Below are 23,384 nucleotides of genomic sequence, written 5' to 3'. Positions count from 1 at the left end.
GCCACAGAGCCACATCACCCTGAGTATCTGTGGTCCTAACTCTATAAATCTTGAGAGTCCAACGCAGGTTCCTCCTACAAGTACCAACTGTTTCATTTACCACATTATTGTAATTTCTTACTTTGTAGGCTTGTCTCACACACACACACACCGGCCCTATCCTCTATTGAAAACCTCACAATATGCAAAGTGTAACCTATGCTTTTATCCCACTTCTACCTTTCTAAATTAAATGCTGCCATTGCCCTTGTGTGTCTCCTTACACTTAGGAGATGTGTTAGTTCTCTGTTTCCACAACATATAAACCTCTAGGATATGTAGAGATATTATTCTCCCCCTAATTTAGCTTTATTTATTTATTTAGCTTCATTTATAATGATCAAACTCGTAAGCAGGTACCATTGTACAGCTTTGCAAAGCTCAGATTATTTTTATGGACTTTTTAGTGGTCACCCAGATAAAATTGGAGGCTATGGATGGTAGGCTACAATAGACAGGTAAGGTTTGTCATTTATAAAGGCAAGGCTTAAGATTATTCTGTTGGAAAAAGTAAAACATGAACAATCATGACTTATTTATAGAGATAACCATATCATTTTATATAACTTGGCCCCATAAAGGTAACATTTTAATAACTTGGTTTCTTTACGGAAATGTTGACAAATAGCAGAAGTACCCTTAGGCCTTTGTCAATCTACGGACAATCATGGCTTGTTTATAGGATACAAGGCGAACAAAGGAATCTTCAGAGTGAACCAGGAATTTGTCATCACAATGAGCTTGATGGACTTCATAAAGCCTTATTAATTTGTTTGTTAACTTTCCTACACCAATCAGCTAATTCGTATTTTAATAAACAGTCATTGTTCTGAAGAGTTTCACACCTATTGAGAAACTGGGAACTGTACTAAAAGAACATTTTGTTTCAGTTCCTGACCAGTTCTAATTACCTCTGAGATCTGGGTATAAAATCCATCTGAAGAGCTGATAATCAGAGCTATATTCCCAGCAGACATGAAGTTGGTGGCATCTCTCTTCCTTCTGGGGACAGTCCTGCTCCCAGCAGTGACTGCATGTAAGTTGACCTATGCTGTGACTACTCTTCCTTCCAAGTCTTTTATTTCTCTCTCCCTCTATTTGTAAATGTGTGTCTAATTCTTAGAAATGTATCATAAATGAAGATTTAAGACTTCAGCAAACCTAGTGTGTTTATCTAGAACACCCATCATCTTAAACATTAAAGCTAACCTCCAAGAAAATGATTCCAATTATCACAGTTCTGTGTTATTTAGAAATCATTAAACGTATCAGGTAGTATAAGTACATAAAACTGTCTTGGTATTAGCGTCTGGTAGACTACTCACTGCAAGAAAGAATGGTAGCACTGGGAGATAATCAGGAGTGCTGGAAGCTCATTAGCTGGCATAGAATCAGTAGACAAGCGGAGAGAACAGAGGGATGAGCTCATTACCTTGCTGTTACTACTTCCTCATCTAGTCACAGCGGAGAGCTGGGAAGGTGACCAGTCTTCATTGCATAACTGCAAAGAAGAAAAGTAGTAATCATTGCCCCTCTGGAAATGCTCTCTAAATATTGATCCTTGGCTGCTATTGGGTGCCCACCTGAGAGCACATCCTTCCTCCACAGCAACCTTTTTCAACCTATTCAACACAGAGGAACCCTTGAAATTACTTTTTGGTCTTGGGGAACCCCTGCTAAAAATGACTGTATCTACAGCCCGTGACAGTCTCTCAACCAGGGTGCCCAGGCACCCAGGGGTGCCTTGAGGTTTCTTCAGGGGGGCATTGGCAAAATGTCTAAAAATTGCCCAAAACTTACAGTATATACAAGCCAGTGGGTGGAACAAGCCCACCTTTTATGTACACAAAGTCACAGGTTTTCATTGTTCACCATTATGACCTTCTATCCGCCGGTGTCCTGACAACCAATTACATCATACGTTTATAAGGAGGATGTCAGTTGCCTGCACAGCACCCTAGTCTGACCCTCCCCTGCCCCTCTCCATCAGTGCTGGAGGTTACATTAGCTCAGTGATGGAGAAAAACTGAGGGAGTAGAGAAACACTGGAATACTACTCAGTACCAGTGTGCAAAAGTGTATTTGCTTTGGAAGAATAAATCATCTCTAATGCTGGGTGCCCTATGTAATGGAACCGGACCCCGACTGCACTTGGGTATTTCCCTTAGACTCCCACTTCCCCGTCCGAACACAGACCAGACACCACTCTTGAAGGAAAACCAGGAAAAATAGACTACTTTATTTTAACACAGATACAAGATATATACACAGGGCAGGGAAATACACACCCAGTAAAAAGAGACGCATCAGCAGACAGTCCCATCAGGAGAAAGGGCTGCCAGAAACACCCCCCACCAAGCCAATACACACAAACACATACATCCCATAATAGTTTGCTTCCAAGCAAAACACACAATAGAACAATGGGATACAACCACATGGCATTAAACAATGAACAACCCCCCCCCACCCCACCTATACATGTCTACACAATATCATGACATATCACCCTGCACCCCTAGCAGGCACAGGGTGACTTACACATAAGAGGGATATGGGGAGCTGAGACAGGGGTCTCCCCACCTCTCTACAGTGAGCTGTGTTCCATGGGCCCCCCACCCAAAGTGACTCCCGTCACACCCTACATACAGTATGTGGATGTTGCTGCGTTATATAAAACTTTTAGAATAGTTTTTCACATTTTGGAATGGGGTGCCCTTTTAAAAGTATGGACAGTCTTGAAGTACCCCGTTTTAGAATGGGGAACCTCAAAACTGTCCATAATTTTAAAGGGTGCTTCGGGACTGTCCATAATTTTAAAGGGTGCCTTGACTAAAAAAAGGTTGAGAAGCACTGGCCCATGATACATTCATGTGATGATCAGTGGAAAGAATATTCCTTACACTTGTGGTCATTGAGAAGAATTACCCCCTTATAGATAGCTAAAAATATCAATGGTGTCAGCTGGAACCTATCTGAGAGGAACCCCTAGCAACGTCTGGAGGAACCTCAGGGTTGCATGGAACCCTGGCTGAGAAACCCTACTCTACAGGATAGTTTCAAGAGGAATAAACAGAGCACACACCAATAATGTCACAAATGCTTAAAGTGTTTATCCTAATAAGACAAGTTCACAGCATGACTTCTGCCAAAAAAAGGGCTTAATCATGGAGACATATCTGATGTATCGCCCAAGCAAAGAGCTTATTCACGTAGGCTTGCCTCCATAATTAAGCTCTTTCCCTGGGCGAAACACATTGGAGCAATGATAGGTGATGATGATAGATGATAGGTGGGTAGTTGTGAACGTGTCTTATCTGATTAGACAGCTTTAGCATTTGTGATATCATTGGTGTTCAGTCCATTTATTCCTCTTTGCAGAAGAGAATAATCAGGTCACCAACCTCACTCTGTGAGGCAAGGCTGTATATCTCTTGGGATGGATGGTCCTTACAATTCAATGTTGTGATTAAAGAGAAACTTCATCCTACCCAACCCCCTAAAAACTAAAAATCTCCAACACTGTCTAAAATACAAGAAAAAAAATTAATTATTGTATGGAATCCTCCCAAAGTTCTCCCATACTGCCATCTTAATGGACATCTTACAAACTGCACGCCATGCCTAGCCCCAGGTATGTAGCAGAGACTGACATACAGTATCTAGGCATGAGTCAAGGCTGAAATGCTATACAGAGCCCACTAAAGGGGGGAGAAGTTAATAGTCACTGCTCTGGGGGGAACATGTTGCTGATCTGACTCATTAATTTGTATTTAGGATTTGGAGTTAGGAAGAAAAACATAGAAAATGTAAAATCAATACTGAGCCCTCTAAAGAGATGGGGGGGCACTTCTCTGAAGATAAGCAAGTTGCTGCTCTGACTCTTTAATTTGTGTGTATTAAATTTAACTTGAGATATTGATCTCTGTAAACAACCGGTAAGGCTAACCTTGAAAAAATTGACAAAAGAGCCCGGCGCCCCTCCTTGCCAGCTGCTAATTGAAATATGAACTATACTGTATTGACTCAGTTGGCTTAGTACACTGGTGTGTTTGCAAATACGTACAATGCAGGGCCCCTGGTGGGTGCAGAAAGCCTCTTGTTCAGGAGTACCTGATCAATGAATGTATAATATGTATAGCAGGGGTGTCAAACATGTGACTCATGGGCAGCTCTTCTGTAGCCACACCTTCAGTGGGCAGAGGAGAACTTTTCCAGGCTGCAGGCAATAGCATATGGCTGTATACAAGTGGTGGGAATGAAAACAGCTACAGGAAAAAGACAGATCCATCACCTGAATGCCACATCTACCGCACCAACCACCTTTCACTATCCACAAGGGACAAGCTGCAGGAATGATTTACAGGTTGCGGGTGGGCAGAGTTACTGTATCAATCCAACTCTGACATACAGAGTGACCCAATGTGCCTATGCATGGCGGAGCCAGGGCCAGGACACGGGGTAGACAGGAGGGGTGGCTGCCCTGGGCACTGTGGTTTCATATGAGGTGGGGGGCACAATGAGGAGATGGGGGCAGATTCTGTTAGTAGGAGGAGGAATTTGGGGGGTGGCAGGGGGTAAGAATGGTTCTAGGAAGAGACATTTGCGGAGGTGTGCTAGGACTGGTGATTTGGGGGATTTGTGTGGCGAGGAAGGAAGAGTATTTGTGCTAGTTGGATTTGGGAAGGTAAGGAGGGTTGTACTAGGAGGATTTGGGGAGGTTAGGAGGGTTGTACTAGGGGGATTTGGGGAGGTTAGGAGGGTTGTACTAGGGGGATTTGGGGAGATTAAGAGGGTTGTACTAGGGGGATTTGGGGAGATTAGGAGGGTTGTACTAGGGGGATTTGGGGAGATTAGGAGGGTTGTACTAGGGGGATTTGGGGAGGTTAGGAGGGTTGTACTAGGGGGATTTGGGGAGATTAGGAGGGTTGTACTAGGGGGATTTGGGGAGATTAGGAGGGTTGTACTAGGGGGATTTGGGGAGGTTAGGAGAGTTGTACTAGGAGGATTTGGGGAGGTTAGGAGGGTTGTACTGGGGGGATTTGGGGGGTTGTGCTAGAAGAGATGATATGGTAGAGAGGGGAAAGGATATGCAACTGTAATGTGCTTTTCATTATCTTGGACTTTGTGAAGGACGAGTAGTTGATATATATATATATCTATATATATATCTATATATGTATATATATCGGCAAAGTGCTGCCCATAGATGTTACCACCATTGGCCTCATTCATGTATTTGAGTTTGTCATGCCTAGTGTCCTAACTGTCTCTTTTTGTCTTCTTTAACAGTAAGAATTTCGAGATGCCCACTCTGGATGGCAGTCTGCGACTGGGAGTCAAGAACAGATGAATGTGGGCCACTTCTTCCCTGTCCCTTGGGACAGATGTGCTGCAATGAATGCGGATGGAAATGCCGTGGTCCAATTATACAAGGTACAACAGCTAAGAAGCCCAGTGATAACATAGTTACATAGTTACGCCAAAAAAAGTCCATCTAGCTCAACCATTAGAAGCAAATAAATACATATAAAATAGTAAACCTCCATATACACAATCCTATAGCCACAGTTGATCAGAGGAAGGCAAAAAAACCTTCAGGAAGCATAGTCTAATTTAATCCAGGGGTGGAAAAAATATTAATCCTTCCTGATCAACTGCCTCTGCTGTTATCACCCCTAAATTATAGTACTCAGTTACATTTGGACATTTAGGAATACATCCTGCTCTTTTTTAAAACAATCTGCTGAGCTGGCCAGATGTAGTTCTTGAGGGAGTCTATTCCACATTTTCACAGCTTTTACTGTGAAGAAGTTTTTCAATATGTGGAGGTTACAACTCTTTTGCCGCAGACATATCCCCCTTATGTATTATACATGGAGATCATATCCCCCTTATGTATTATACATGGAGACCATACCCCTCCCCCCATAAGCTTAATGTGTTACTCCGCATTCACAATATCTGGTCTCCCTGGACCCTGCATTCACTATATCCGTTCTCCGTGGACCCTGTATTCACTATATCCGGTCTCCCCGGACCCTGCATTCACTATATCTGGTCTCCCCGGACCCTGCATTCACTATATCTGGTCTACCCAGACCCTGCATTCACTATATCTGGTCTCCCCAGACCCTGCATTCACTATATCCGCTCTCCCCAGACCCTGCATTCACTATATCTGGTCTCCCCAAAACCTGCATTCACTATATCCGCTCTCCTCGAACCCTGCATTCACTATATCCGGTCTCCCAGGACCCTGCATTCACTATATCTGGTTTCCCTGGACTCTGCATTCACTATATCTGGTCTCCCCGGACCCTGCATTCACTATATCTGGTCTCCCCGGACCCTGCATTCACTATATCTGGTCTCCCTGGACCCTGAATTCACTATATCCACTCTTCCCGGACCCTGCATTCACAATATACGTTCTTTGTGGACCCTGCATTTACTATATCCCATCTCCCCGGACCCTGTATTCACTATATCCACTCTTCCCGAACCCTGCATTCACTATATCCGGTCACCCCGGACCCTGCATTCACTATATCTGGTCTCCCCGGACCCTGCATTCACTATATCCGGTCTCCCTGGACCCTGAATTCACTATATCCACTCTTCCCGGACCCAGCATTCACTATATCTGGTCTCGCCGGACCCCGCATTCAGTATATTTGGTCTCGCCAGACCCCGCATTCACTATATCTGGTCTCCCCGGACCCTGCATTCACTATATCTGGTCTCCCCGGACCCTGCATTCACTATATCTGGTCTCCCAGGACCCTGCATTCACTATATCTGCTCTCCCCGGACCCTGCATTCACTATATCTGGTTTCCCTGGACTCTGCATTCACTATATCTGGTCTCCCCGGACCCTGCATTCACTATACACCGTGTTCCAAATTATTATGCAAATTATATTTTTCTCATTTACCTAAATAATTGATGTAAATAACAGTCAGCAAAATTCTCATGTTATCAACTATAAAGAGTACAATTCACATTTTATTGAACAAACCTCCTAATGATAACAGGATTTTTGTTCCAAATTATTCCGCACAGTAAGTTTCAAAACACTTTATAGGTTGTAAAGAACTGAAAATTGTCATTTGTTGTGTTTGCAGCATTTTTACTGAAATCAAAAGCTATTTCAATCAAACTTTTAACAACATTTTAACTTTTTAAACATTTTACCAGGTCACGTTACATTGTAACATAGGACCCCTTATTTGATAGCAGCGTCACAAGTCTTGCATCCATTGAACTTGTGAGTTTTTGGACAGTTTCTGCTTGAATTTGTTTGCAAGATGTCAGAATAGCCTCCCAGAGCTGCTGTTTGGATGTAAACTTCCTCCCACCCTCATAGATCTTTTGCTTGAGGATGCTCCAAAGGTTCTCAATAAGATTGAGGTCAGGGGAGGATGGAGGCCACACCATGACTTTCTCTCCTTTTATCCCCATAGCAGCCATTGATGCAGAGGTATTCTTTGCAGCATGAGATGGTGCATTGTCATGCATGAAGATGATTTTATTACAGAAAGCACAGTTCTTCCTTCTGTACCAGGGAAGAAAGTGGTCAGTCATAAACTCCACATACTTTGCAGAGGTCATCTTTACACCTTCAGGGGCTCTAAAGGTGCCGAACAGCTCTATTCCCATGATTCCAGCCCAAAACATGACTCCACCACCGCCTTGCTGACGTCGCAGCCTTGTTGGAACAGGGTGGCCATCCACCAACCATCCACTACTCCATCCATCTGGACCATCTAGTGTTGCACGGCACTCATCAGTGAACAGGACTGTTTGAAAATTAGTCTTCGTGTATTTTTATGCCCAATGCAGCCGTTTCTGCTTGTGAGCATTGGTTAGTGGTGGCCGAATAGAAGGTTTATGCACAGTTGCAAGACTCTGGAGGACTCTACACCTTGATGTCCGTGGGACTCCAGAGGCACCAGCAGCTTCAAATATCTGTTTTCTGCTATGTAATGGTATTTTAGCAGCTGCTCTCTTGATCCGATGCATGGATCTGGCAGAAATCTTCCTCAATGTGCCTTTATCTGCACCAACCCGTCTGTGCTCTGAATTAGCCACAAATCTCTTCATAGTGCGATGATCACGCTTAAGTTTTCGTGAAATATCTAATGTTTTCATACCTCGTCCAAGGCATCGAACTATTTCACTCTTTTCGGCAGCAGAGAGATCCTTTTTCTTCCCCATATTGCTTGAAAATGGTGCTCTGCTTAATAATGTGGAACACCCTCTTTTAGTAGTTTTTCCTTAAATTGGGCTCACCGGCCAATCTAATTATCACAGGTGTCCGAGATTGTTTTCAGTGATCAAAAGAGCCCTGACACACAATGCCATCCATGAGTTACACTGAAAAACAAAATATTTCATCTTTGCGACAATTAAATAGAATTTGCATAATAATTTGGAATGCGGTGTAATCACTCTCCCTGAACCCTGCATTCACTATATCTGGTTTCCCTGGACTCTGCATTCACTATATCTGGTCTCCCCCTGGATCCTGCATTCACTATATCTGCTCTCCTCAGACCCTGTGTCAGGGCTCCCAGGTGTGACCAGAGGTGTGTGGCTGACGCAGGGAAACGCAGACCTCAGATATGTTATAAACAATATAATTTATTGACACTAACAATACAAACATAAACGCAGTGCAATACTAAAACATAATACAGTGCAAACAAACCAAACCAAACCAACCACCCACAGATAACAGTACATACAAGCAAGCGTCGTCAGGCAGGCCGGGTCAATATCAATAGGGCAGGTAGGTACAGGGGGAGCAAGCGGAGATTGGTCGGGGTCACAGGCCAGGTTCAGCAGGTAGCAAGCAGCGTAGTACAGAGGGTCAGGCAGAGGGATGGTCAGGGTCACAAGCCAGGGATCAGAACAGGTAGCAAGCAGCATGGTACAGAGGGTCAGGCAGAGGGATGGTCAGGAGCGAGCCGGGATCAGAGCAGGAGAAGTCAGCAGCGGTTCAGAAACAGGATGCAGGACAGAAACAGGATAAAGGGCCCAGGACAAACACAACACCAAGGCAGAGTCTGTGGGTCTGGCCATCCCTTAAATACCCCAGCATAATCAGTTCCAGGTGTTAGCTGGCTGCAAAGTTGAGTCTCTGATTGCTGGGAGCATCCGCTGGCCAGCCCTGGTATTGCAGATCAAAAGGCAGGTGAGTCCCACCATTGCTGGCCAGTCCATTCCTGACACCCTGCATTCACTATATCCGCTCTCCCCAGACCCTGCATTCACTATATCTGGTCTCCCTGGACCCTGTATTCACTATATCTGGGCTCCCCGGACCCTGCATTCACTATATCTGGTCTTCCCGGACCCTGCATTCACTATATCTGGGCTCCCCGGACCCTGCATTCACTATATATGGTCTTCGCGGACCCTACATTCACTATATCTGGTCTCCCAGGACCCTGCATTCATTATATCCGCGCTCTCCCCGGACCCTGCACTCACTAAATCCGCGCTCTCCCCGGACCCTGCATTCACTATATCCGCTCTCCCCAAACCCTGCATTCACTATATCTGGTCTCCCTGGACCCTGCATTCACTATATCTGGTCTCCCCGGACTCCGCATTCACTATATCCGCTCTCCCCGGACCTTGCATTCACTATATCCGCTCTCCCCGGACCCTGCATTCACTATATCCGCTCTCCCCGGACCCCGCATTCACTATATCCGGTCTTCCCGGACCCTGCATTCACTGTATCTGGTCTCCCTGGACCCTGCATTTACTATATCCGCTCTCCCCGGACCCTGCATTCACTGTATCTGGTCTCCCTGGACCCCGCATACACTATATCTGGTCTTCCCGGACCCTACATTCACTATATCTGGTCTCCCAGGACCCTGCATTCACTATATCCGGTCTCCGTGGACCCTGCATTCACTATATCCGCTCTCCCCGGACCCTGCATTCACTATATCTGGTCTCCCTGGACCCTGCATTCACTATATCTGGTCTCCCCGGACCCTGCATTCACTATATCTGGTCTTCCCGGACCCTGCATTCACTATATCTGGTCTTCCCGGACCCTGCATTTACTATATCCGCTCTCCCCGGACCCTGCATTCACTATATCTGGTCTTCCCGGACCCTACATTCACTATATCTGGTCTCCCAGGACCCTGCACTCACTAAATCCGCGCTCTCCCCAGACCCTGCATTCACTATATCCGCTCTCCCCGGACCCTGCATTCACTATATCCGCTCTCCCCGGACCTTGCATTCACTATATCCGCTCTCCGCAGACCCTGCATTCACTATATCTGCTCTCCCCGGACCTTGCATTCACCATATCCACTCTCCGCAGACCCTGCATTCACTATATCTGCTCTCCCCGGACCTTGCATTCACTATATCCGCTCTCCCCGGACCCTGCATTCACCATATCCACTCTCCCCGGACCCTGAATTCACTATATCCGGTCTCCCACAGTACACAGAACATGGGAATGCAATTATTTTAGTAAATATAAACTGCTAAATACCTTTTCTCATCAGCAGTATATAGCAGTCTTGTGATTTCTATCAGTTTCTAGCAGTGGTTAAATCTTGTAGGAGTTTTCATTCTGCTCTAGGAGGATGCAAAACCCCTGACCTCTGTCTGGAGAGTGCTGATTGGCCCTGTGCTGATCACATGCACTCTCCCAAGAAAAAAAAAAATCTATTTAGCAATACACACCAAACTAAGCATGTGCATGCCTACAGTTCAGTCTGTCTTATCAGGAGATAAGAGGTGGTCACTTGAACAGAGGGAGGACCAGAGAAGAAAGAATCAAATGGCCTTTTTACACAATGCAGAGGATTAACCCCTTAGGTTCCACAGTCAGTATAACAAGCATGCTTTACTGCATATACAGACTGATTGTACTGTTGGGGGTTTAGTAACACTTTAAGAACAATCTACAGTACTGTGTAATTATACTCACTACATTTGTGCATAAAATCCCACATACAACATATAGATATTGCACTGTGGATTCCTCGGGGAGAGCATAGGGACAAATGGGAGGCAAAATTAGAAGGAAGAGAAAAAATAATAAGATAAGGACCAGGGGCGGACTGACCATTTGGAAACTCAGGCACTGCCCGAGGGCCCGGGGTCAGTAGGGGGCCCCATGAGATGCCCCTGGTACCTTTTTCATAGGCTTTTTTTAGTTTGGGCAAGGACACAGGGGTCCCATGATCCCCTATTGCCCGGGGGCCCCATGAGTTGTCAGTCCGACCCTGATAAGGAGTAACATATAACAGTGGTGTCACTAGGTTTAGTGTCACCTGGTGTGGTAAAACATGGTGTCACCCCCTCCCTCCCCAGTACAGACTCAACTCCTTTCCAGCCCCTCTTCCCAGCACTGGTGATGCCTACACCTCCATGCTCACTTCATGAACTCCAGATGTTGCTGTCCACTCAACCTGCCCCATCACACTGTCACTGGTGTGATGGGGCAGGAGGGCCCGGGCCGGCTGGGAGCCCTGAGCTGCACCCCATGGCTGTACACCGACACAATGCATTGTAGGAATTGTAGTCCATCCCTCAGCCCCGTCTTGTCCCCCAGCCCTCCCTTCATAACCCAAATTACCCCACCCACTCATGGCACAAATTCCCAACCCCTCCTACCAATAATTCCCACCCCTAATCCCTAGAATATATCCCCCTCAATCTCTCCTCCTAGCACTTTCGCCCCCCAATCCCCCTTCTTAGCACATATCCCCCCTTCCAATCTCTGCTCCTAGATATATCCTCCTTCCAGTCTCTGCTCATAGACATATTCCCCCCATCCCCCCTCCTAGCTCATACCCCTCCCAATCCAAACTCCTAGCACATATCCCTGCTGCTAGCACATACCCCCCCCCCTTCCATTCCCTGTTCCTGGCACATATTCCCCACAATCCTCCCTCCTAGCACATATATTTCTACCCATTTCCGCTCCTAGCACATATCCCCCCAACCCCTGCTCCTAGCATATATCCCCCCTTACATTACCTTTTCCTAGCACATATCCCCCCCAATCCCCCCACCTAGCACATATCCCCTCACAAATCCCCCTCCTGGAACATATCCTCCCCCAATCTTCCTCTTAGCACATATCCCCCTTCCATTCCCTGCTCCTTGCTCATATCCCCCCAATCCCCCTCTTAGCATATATGTCCCTTCCAATCCCTGCTCCTAGCACCCCCCTCCCACAATCCCCACTACTAGCAAATATTCCCTCTTCCATTACCTGTTCCTGGCACATAATTCCCCCAAATCCCCCCTCCTAGCACATATCCCTCTGCTAATCTTCACTCCTAGCACATACCCCCTCCCCCACCAATCCCCGTCCTAGCACATATCCCCCCACCAATCCTACTACTAGCATATATCCCCCCACCAATCCTCCTTCTAGCACATATCCCCCCACCAATACTACTACTAGCATATACCCCCCCACCAATCCTCCTTCTAGCACATATCCCACCACCAATCCCTCTCCTAGCACATATCTCCCACCAACCTTCCCTCCTAGCACATATGCCCCCTTTCATTACCTGTTCCTGGCACATACCCCCCAATTCCCCTCCTAGCACATATGCCCCCTTTCATTACCTGTTCCTGGCACATGCCCCCCCAATCCCCCTCCTAGCACATAGCACCCTTCCATGACCTGTTCTTGGCACATATCCCAATCCCCTTTCTAGCACATATCCTTCCACCAATTTTCCCTCCTATCACATATCCCCCCACCAATCCCCCTCCTAGCAAATATATCCCCCCACCAATCCCCTCCTAGCACATATCCTCCCCCAATCCTCCCTCCTAACACATATCCCCCCCTACCAATCCCCTCCTAGCACATATCCTCCCCCAATCCTCCCTCCTAACACATATCCCCCCACCAATCCCCCTCCTAGCACATATCCTCCCCTAGTCCTCCTCTTATCACATATCCCCCCCACCAATCCCCATCCTAGCACATATCCTCCCTCCTAGCAAATATATCCCCATCAAACCCTCTCCTAGCACATATCCCCCCACCAATACTCCCTCCTAGCACATACCCCTCCCAAGCCCCGCTCCTAGTACATATCCTTTCCAACACTTACACCTAGCAAATATTCCCCCTTCCATTACCTGTTTCTGGCACATACCCCCCCCAATCCCCCCTCTTAGCACATATGCCCCAGAAATCCCCCTCCTAGCACATATTCTCCCCCAATCCTCCTCTTAGCACCCCCCCCAAATTACCCTAACCATCACAAATAGCCTCCCCCCTCTGCAAACCTCTCACTACAAAGACACAGGACAACACTCCTCTATACAACACTTTACACAGGGCTGTGCACTCCCCCTCCTGTCAGTGGAGCACTCCTTCATACAGCAGATGATATAGGATTGCTAGATCGATCCTATGTCATCTGCTGTATAGAGGAGAGCTCCACTGATGGCCTGCACCATCTCCTGGCTCTCTTCCCTCTACCGCTGCAACCCACTGCCTGGACTTTACTGATCACAGCTTACCACACCAGGCTGCCCTCTCCTGTTCTGGCCCTAAGGGTGCGAATGGAGGAGGGTGGCAAAGCTCAGCGGACAAGGTACAGTGTAAATGGTGGGGCCGGCCATGGTCGGCCTTAGTGGTTGATCGCACAAAATCCCAGGCCATGAGTTTGTCCTTGGACAGTCAGACTTTAGGGGACGTGAAAAGATATTTCGAGTTTACATAGAGAGAGGATGCTTTACCCATAGCTCCCAACTGTCCCTGATTTCAAGGGACTGTCTCTCATTTGGAACAAAGTCCCTCTGTCCCTCTTTCCTCCTTGTGATGGGAATCACTTTGGGTGGGAGGCCCATGGAACCCAGCTCACTTTGGAGAGGTGGGGAGACCCCTGTCTCAGCTCCCCATATCCCTATTATGTGTAAGTCACCCTGTGCATGTTAGAGGTGCAGGGTGATATGTTCTAATATTGTGTAGACATGTATAGGTGGGGTGGGGGGTTGTGGATTGTTTAATGCCATGTGGTTACATCCCGTTGTTCTATTGTTTGTCTTGCTTGGGAGCAAACTATTATGGAATGTATGTGTTTGTGTGTATTGGCTTGGTGGGGGGTGTTTCCGGCAGCCCTCCCCCTGATGGAACTGTCTGCTGGTGTGTCTCTTGTTACTGGGTGTGGATTTCCCCGGCTTGTGTCATTTTGCAGGGAGGAGGAATTGTTCCCTTGAATGTATATATCTTGCATCTGTGTTAAAATAAAGTAGTCTTTTTTCTGGTTTACTTCCAAGACTGGTGTCGTCTAGTCTTGAATGGTCAGCGATGGTGTCTGTGGCCGGTGTTCGGACGGGAAGCGGTATTATAATGGAAGTACCCAAGAGGAGTCGGGGTCGGTTCCATTGCACTCATCATTTGTCCCTCATTTTGTTCTGATCTCTATAGTTGTATAGAAAATCCACTACTTATCAATCAAAAAGTTTCCCGGTGCTAAACATTTCATCCAATTTCTAAATTGTTGCATTTGTAAATTCCAAAAGGCAATATAAAGGAATAGTAGTGGCAAAAAAAGCACTTGTGGGTTTAACCAGTCATTTTTTTTTGTACAATTCTCCTTTAAGGGGAGGCATGGCAGGGGGTGTACCCCATGCCTACATACTTTTGCTTTTGTCCCTCATTCCTATCTCAAAAAATTGGGAGATATGCTTTACCTTATCTGGGTTTTACTTGACACCATTGTAAAGCACTTTATACCAGCATAACTACCCCCCCGCTATTCAAAAATTGACAGCTGACTTGACTAGATGGTCTATAAAGCCCCCTTCATGGTTTGGTAGGTTGCATATTGTCAATAATTAATATTTTGCCCCAGGTACTGTATTATTTTCAAACTCATTGGATAGCCTTAAATAACTTGGATCTTATTCTGTTTCAACGGAAGCTGCTTATTCCATTGGTGGGACATGAGACCCAGGGTGAATAGACAGACGCTCTTCGCTCCTAAAACAAGAGGCGGCCTGGGGGATCTCTGGAAATATTTTCAAGCGCACAATTGGCCCAATTTGTCTGCTTTCATGCTCACAAACCGTTGATGCCCTGGATGTCCACAGAGTACTCAGCCACTCCCCACAGGCCTCCTAGCCAGCTGATGTGGCTACTGTCAAAAGCAAGACCGCCTAGTCTTTATCCCATCCTTGTCTTTTCCTTAAGCTTCTGGTTCAGACTCAATAAATCCCATCATCTTCAATCTACCCATTGCTCCCTTGATCCTATATCGTCTAATCCATTGTTCACCCCTGGTCTCAACCCTGCGTCTTTCAAATGGTGGACAAGTAAATGGTTTTAGCGCAGAGGGAACTTCTGTGTGGGGGGGGAGGTTTTTTTGCTCCAATTATTACGAAAGAGATAGCAACTCCCCAACACAGAGGTCTACCAGTATACAGAACTACTTAATTTCTTACAGTCAGTACAACGATTAGGGGATATTGATAGCCAGAGTGCCTTTGAATCTGTACATAGAAGATACAACAATTATTATGGTTTGATATTACTTAATTTACTCTACGCTAATGTCATCTTCTTCTAAACAACAGTATCTGCTAAAATGGGAATAGGACCTGCAAGTGGAGTTGGATCTTGCAGATTGCCAGAAATGAGCGGGAAATGCATCCAGAACATATACTAATACTTTGTAATTTGATTCTATAAGCAAAGTGCTACTTTGATGGTATATGGTTCCATCGAGATTGGCCTTCTACATCGCAGGAGTCTCCCCATGCCGCGTTAGAGGCTGTTCCCAAGATGGTTCATACCTCCATATTTAGCAGGAATGTCTGAAAGTCTGTAGATTCAGGATTCAGGTCTACAATTTTTTCTGCTCATTAATGGGCACAAATCTTAAAAACAATCCACAAAAGGGCTTAACAGACAACCCAATTTTAGAAATTCCGTGATGCGTGAGGAAACTGATCTCTTTCATCTTCTTGGTGGCCTGCATTGTGATAGGTAAGTCGTGGAAACCTCCCACAATACTGTTTGATCTGATTAAGGCCAAGTGCTCAGCCATCCTAAATGATAAAATTCTATAGTTTGAAAAGATTTGGGAACCTTGGATTACTGTAACTATCTTGTAGGGAATTTGTAGAGCCTAAAGGAACTTCTGCAGTCCAAGATTGGACCATTGTCATTGCACTGTACAGTATTCTTTACTTACTCTTTTCTTTTTTTTCTTTTCTCTTATCTTCTTGACTACAGACTGGTTATCTGGAGTCTAGGAACTCTTCTACTGAATGGGGGGTAGATGTAAACACCTATTCTCAGGCCTCCTCCCATTTTGTATGTTATTGTTGGTTGATTCAGATGGATAATAACTCCCCCTATTAAACATTTGTTTCTGTTTGATGTGCATTACTAGAAATCTGCAAATAAAAAATATTGGAAATGAAAAACATTTTTCTGAAGGTCTGTTACACTAAAGGACCAATGTTACCATTCACAGGTTCGGGTTCATTAATACTGGACTTGTTATCATAACTTTCCAGTACATGGACCTCTCCTCTCACCTTTCACCATTCTCTATAGGAACTCCTCCCACCATCACTCCACCAAAAGTGAAAGGGGAAAAGTTCTTCAACGCCATATTATTGTTGTGCTACCAAGATAGTAGAAATGAATACCTTTCATGAATGGTTTGTAGAGCGTTACCAACTTCCCTTCCATCCTCTCTCCACAGAACCACCTATAAACTGCCAAGTGTGGTCCAAAATCTTTCCTTGGAAATGTCTGCAGGGACCCCTGGAGCCAGTGGAAGCATTAGGTGAGAAAGTAAAGAGAGAATACTGAACCAATCACATCAGCCTCTGCACCAGAAGAGCTTGCACTCTAAGATCCCACCACAGTCACACACTATTATTATTAATGTTGCTCATTATTGTCTTTCCAGACAAACAATAAGAAGATATTGAAGACATTTGTGGACCAGCAAGAAATCCCTCCACATAGGAATTGTCTTTAAATAAAGAATTCTTCAATCCTAATATAACAATTTCTGTTTTCTTTTTAAATGAAAAATTCTGACTTGTAACGCTGAGTTTTCTTCACACAATACAGAGGGGTCACCATTACCAACAATTTGTCAGGATTTAAAGCAGAACTATGGACACAAAAACTTTCCTTAATAGCAATAGAGGGTATAAACTGCAAAAAAACAAAACAAAAAAAAGGACTTTGGGAGGGACCAAGAAGGCTCCACCTACTATGAGCTGTTTGCAGAAATCTACAAGAGGGGGTGGAAACAAGACCAGTTACCCTATACAAGGAGAGATAGTAGCAGTGAGCTGTCTTTATTACTGGAAGTCCCACATTGAGTATGGAAAAAATACATAAAGTACACCAAAATTCATGAAGAAATCACATGATGAATGGATTGAGAAAATATTTGATAAATTTGAAAATCAGCCTCTACCTATTTGTATCTTTGTTCAACTATATACCGCCCACTGTCATATCATCCAAACTCCTCTCCTGTACTTACTGCCCACTGTCATATCATCCAAACTCCTCTCCTGTACACAATGCCCACTGTCATATCATCCAAACTCCTCTCCTGTACATACTGCCCACTGTCATATCCTAAACACTCCTCTCCTGTACATACTGCCCACTGTGATATCATCCAAACTCCTCTCCTGTACATACTGCCCACTGTCATATCATCCAAACTCCTCTCCTGTACATACTGCCCACTGTCATATCATCCAAACTCCTATCCTGTACACAATGCCCACTGTCATATCCTACACACTCCTCTCCAGTACATACTGCCCCCTGTGATATCATCCAAACTCCTCTTCTGTACATACTGCCCACTGTCATACCCTCCACACTCCTCTCCTGTACACAATGCCCACTGTCATATCATCCAAACTCCTCTCCTGTACATACTACCCATTGTCATACCCTCCACACTCCGCTCCTGTATGCACTTTCCACTATCATACCTTCCACACTCCTCTCCTGTACATACTGCCCACTGTCATACCCTCCACACTCCTCTCTTGTACATACTGATCACTGTCATACCCTCCACACTCCTCTCCTGTACATACTGCCCACTGTCATACCCTCCACACTCCTTTCCTGTACATACTGCCCACTGTCATACCTTCCACGCTCCTCTCCTGTACATACTGCCCACTGTCATACTCTCCACACTCCTCTCTTGTACATACTGCCCACTGTCATGCTCTGCACACTCCTCTCCTGTACACAATGATCACTGCCATACCCTCCACACTCCTCTACTGTACATACTGCACACAGTAATGCTCTCCACACTCCTCTCTTGTACATACTGCCCACTGTCATGCTCTCCACAATCCTCTCCTGTACACAATCATCACTGCCATACCCTCCACACTCCTCCTGTACATACTGATCACTGTCATACCCTCCACACTCCTCTCCTGTACATACTGCCCACTGTAATACCCTCCACACTCCTCTCCTGTACATACTGATCACTGTCATACTCTCCACACTCCTCTCCTGTACATACTGCTCAATGTCATACCCTCCACACTCCTCTCCTGTACATACTGCCCACTGTCATACCCTCTACACTCCTCTCCTGTACATACTGCCCACTGTCATACCCTCTACACTCCTCTCCTGTACATACTGCCCACTGTCATATCCTCCACACTCCTCTCCTGTACATACTGGCCATTATCATACCCTCCACACTCCTCTCCTGTACATAATGCCAACTGTCATATCATCCACAATCCTCTCCTGTACACAATGCCCACTGTCATATCATCCGAACTCCTCTCCTGTACATACTGCCCACTGTGATACTCTCCACACTCCTCTCTTGTACATACTGCCCACTGTCATGCTCTCCACACTCCTCTCCTGTACACACTTTCCACTATCATACCTTCCACAGTCCTCTCCTGTACATACTGCCCACTGTCATGCTCTCCACACTCCTCTCCTGTACACACTTTCCACTATCATACCTTCCACACTCCTCTCCTGTACATACTGCACACTGTCATACTCTCCACACTCCTCTCTTTTACATACTGCCCACTGTCATGCTCTCCACACTCCTCTCCTGTACACAATGATCACTGCCATACCCTCCACACTCCTCCTGTACATACTGCACACTGTCATACCCTCCACACTCCTCTCCTGTACATACTGATCACTGTCATACCCTCCACACTCCTCTCCTGTACATACTGACCACTGTCATACCCTTCACACTCCTCTCCTGTACATACTGATCACTTTCATACCCTCCACACTCCTCTCCTGTACATACTGACCACTGTTATACTCTGCACACTCCTCTCCTGTACATACTGCCCACTGTCATACTCTCCACACTCCTCTCTTGTACATACTGCCCACTGTCATTTTCTCCAAACTCCTCTCCTGTACACACTGATCACTGCCATACCCTCCACATTCCTCTCCTGTACATACTGCACACTGTCATACCCTCCACACTCCTCTCTTGTATATACTGATCACTATCATACCCGCCACACTCCTCTCCTGTACACACTGATCACTCTCATACCCTCCACACTCCTCTCCTGAACATACTGCCCACTGTCATACCCTCCACACTCCTCTCCTGTACATACTGATCACTGTCAAACCCTCCAAACTCCTATCCTGTACATACTGGCCATTATCATACCATTCTCACTCCTCTTCTGTATATACTGCTCACAGTCATACCCTCCAAACTCCTCTCCTGTACACACTGCCAACTGTCATAACCTCCACACTCCTCTCCTGTACATACTGCCAACTGTCATACTCTCCACACTTCTCTCCTGTACATAATGATCACTGTCATACCCTCCACACTCCTCTCCTGTACATACTGGCCATTATCATACCCTCCACACTCCTCTCCTGTATATACTGCCACCTGTCATACCCTCCAAACTCCTCTCCTGTACATACTGGCCATTATCATGCTCTCCACACTCCTCTCCTGTACACACTGATCACTGTCATACCCTCCACACTCCTCTCTTGTATATACTGACACCTGTCATACCCTACACACTCCTCTCCTGTACATACTACCCACTGTCATACTCTCCACACTCCTCTCCTTTACATACTGATCACTGTCATACCCTCCACACTCCTCTCCTGTTCACACTGCTAACTGTCATACCCTCCTCACTCCTCTCCTGTATATACTGCTCACAGTCATACCCTCCAAACTCCTACCCTGTACATACTGTTCACTGTCATACCCTCCACACTCCTCTCCTGTACATACTGCCCACTGTCATACCCTCCACACTCCTCTCCTGTGCATACTGCCCACTGTCATACCCTCCAAACTCCTGCCCTGTACATACTGCCCACTGTCATACATTTCACACTCCTCTCCTGTACATACTTTCCACTGTCATACCCTCCACACTCCTCTCCTGTACATACTTTCCACTGTCATAACCTCCACACTCCTCTCCTGTACATACTGCACACTGTCATACCCTCCACACTCCTCTCCTGTTCATACTGCCCACTGTCATACCCTCCACACTCCTCTCCTGTTCATACTGCCCACTGTCATACCCTCCACACTCCTCTCCTTTACATACTGCCCACGGCCTTCCCCCCACACTCCTCTCCTGTTCATACTGCCCACTGTCATACCCTCCACACTCCTCTCCTGTACAAACAGCCCACTGTCATACCCTCCACACTCCTCTCCTGTACATACTGCCCACGGCCTTCCCCCCACACTCCTCTCCTGTACATACTGCCCACTGCCATACCCACCACACTCCTCTCCTGTACATACTGCCCACTGTCATACCCTCCACACTCCTCTCCTGTACATACTGCCCACTGTCATACCCTCCACACTCCTCTCCTGTGCATACTGCCCACTGTCATACCCTCCACACTCCTCCCCTTTACATACTGATCACTGTCATACCCTCCACACTCCTCTCCTATACATACTACCCATTGTCATACCCTCCACACTCCTCTCCTGTATATACTACCCACTGTCATACCCTCCACATTCCTCTCCTGTACATACTGCCCACTGTCATACCCTCCACACTCCTCTCCTGTACATACTGGCCATTATCATACCCTCCACACTCCTCTCCTGTATATACTGCCAACTGTCATACCCTCCAAACTCCTACCTTGTACATACTGCCCACTGTCATACCCTCCACACTCCTCTCCTGTACACACTGATCACTGTCATATCCTCCACACTCCTCTCCTGCATATACTGCCACCTGTCATACCCTTCACACTCCTCTCCTGTACACACTACCCACTGTCATAACCTGCACACTCTTCTCCTGTACATACTGCCCACTGTCATACTCTCCACACTCCTCTCCTGTACATACTGCCCACTGTCATACCCCCCACGCTCCCCTCCTATACATATGGCCCACTGTCATACCTTCCACATTCCTCTCCTGTACATATTGATCACTGTCATACCCTCCACACTCCTCTAATGTAAATTCTGCTCACTGTCATACCCTGTACACTCCTCTCCTGTACATACTACCCACTGTCATACTCTCCACACTCCTCTCCTGTACATTCTGCCCACTGTCATATCCTCCACACTCCTCTCCTGTACATTCTGGCCACTGTCATACCCTATACACTTTTCTCCTGTACATACTGCCCTCTGTCATACCCTTCACTCTCCTCTCCTGTACTTACTGCCCACTGTCATACCCTCCACACTTCTATCCTGTACATACTGCTCTCTGTCATACCCTCCAAACTCCTACCCTGTACATACTGCCCACTGTTATACCCTCCACACTCCTCTCCTGTAAATAGTGCCCACTGTCATGCCCTCCACACTCCTCTACTGTACATACTGCACACTGTCATACCCTCCACACTCCTCTCCTGTTCATACTGCCCACTGTCATACCCTTCACACTCCTCTCCTGTACATACTACCCTCTGTCATAACCTCCACACTCCTCTCCTATACATACTGCACACTGTCATACCCTCCAAACTCCTCTCGTTGTTCATACTGCCCACTGTCATACCCTTCACACTCCTCTGCTGTACATACTGCCCACGGCCTTCCCCTCACACTCCTCTCCTGTACATACTGCCCACTGTCATACCCTCCACACTCCTCTCCTGTACATACTACCCACTGTCTTACCCTCCACACTCCTCTCCTGTACATACTGCCTACTGTCATACCCTCCACACTCCTCTCCTGTGCATACTGCCCACTGTCATACCCTCCAAACTCCTGCCCTGTACATACTGCCCACTGTCATACCCTTCACACTCCTCTCCTGTACATACTTTCCACTGTCATACCCTCCACACTCCTCTCCTGTACATACTTTCCACTGTCATAACCTCCACACTCCTCTCCTGTACATACTGCACACTGTCATACCCTCCACACTCCTCTCCTGTACATACTGCCCACTGTCATACCCTCCACACTCCTCTCCTGTGCATACTGCCCACTGTCATACCCTCCACACTCCTCCCCTTTACATACTGATCACTGTCATACCCTCCACACTCCTCTCCTATACATACTACCCATTGTCATACCCTCCACACTCCTCTCCTGTATATACTACCCACTGTCATACCCTCCACATTCCTCTCCTGTACATACTGCCCACTGTCATACCCTCCACACTCCTCTCCTGTACATACTGGCCATTATCATACCCTCCACACTCCTCTCCTGTATATACTGCCAACTGTCATACCCTCCAAACTCCTACCTTGTACATACTGCCCACTGTCATACCCTCCACACTCCTCTCCTGTACACACTGATCACTGTCATATCCTCCACACTCCTCTCCTGCATATACTGCCACCTGTCATACCCTTCACACTCCTCTCCTGTACACACTACCCACTGTCATAACCTGCACACTCTTCTCCTGTACATACTGCCCACTGTCATACTCTCCACACTCCTCTCCTGTACATACTGCCCACTGTCATACCCCCCACGCTCCCCTCCTATACATATGGCCCACTGTCATACCTTCCACATTCCTCTCCTGTACATATTGATCACTGTCATACCCTCCACACTCCTCTCCTGTAAATTCTGCTCACTGTCATACCCTGTACACTCCTCTCCTGTACATACTACCCACTGTCATACTCTCCACACTCCTCTCCTGTACATTCTGCCCACTGTCATATCCTCCACACTCCTCTCCTGTACAATCTGGCCACTGTCATACCCTATACACTTTTCTACTGTACATACTGCCCTCTGTCATACCCTTCACTCTC

The 23,384-nt window shown here is 46.4% G+C and overlaps 1 long non-coding RNA gene across 1 annotated transcript; it reads left to right on the top strand.

Annotated features, from left to right (window-relative positions):
• Positions 1-937: 937 nt before the first annotated feature.
• Positions 938-17,094, top strand: LOC149438575 (uncharacterized). The gene is made up of 4 exons (XR_016307891.1): positions 938-1,075; positions 5,332-5,475; positions 16,783-16,866; positions 16,993-17,094. It is a non-coding gene; the product is annotated as an uncharacterized LOC149438575 (long non-coding RNA).
• The last annotated feature ends 6,290 nt before the right edge of the window (positions 17,095-23,384 follow it).

Source organism: Staurois parvus, unplaced genomic scaffold (genome assembly GCF_062004578.1).
Source record: "Staurois parvus isolate SC_StPar_1 unplaced genomic scaffold, SC_StPar_1.0 ptg001181l, whole genome shotgun sequence".
NCBI classification, from domain to species: Eukaryota; Metazoa; Chordata; class Amphibia; order Anura; family Ranidae; genus Staurois; species Staurois parvus.
The sequence above is the reverse complement of the archived record's forward strand: the minus strand, read 5'-3'. Positions and strand labels throughout refer to the sequence as shown.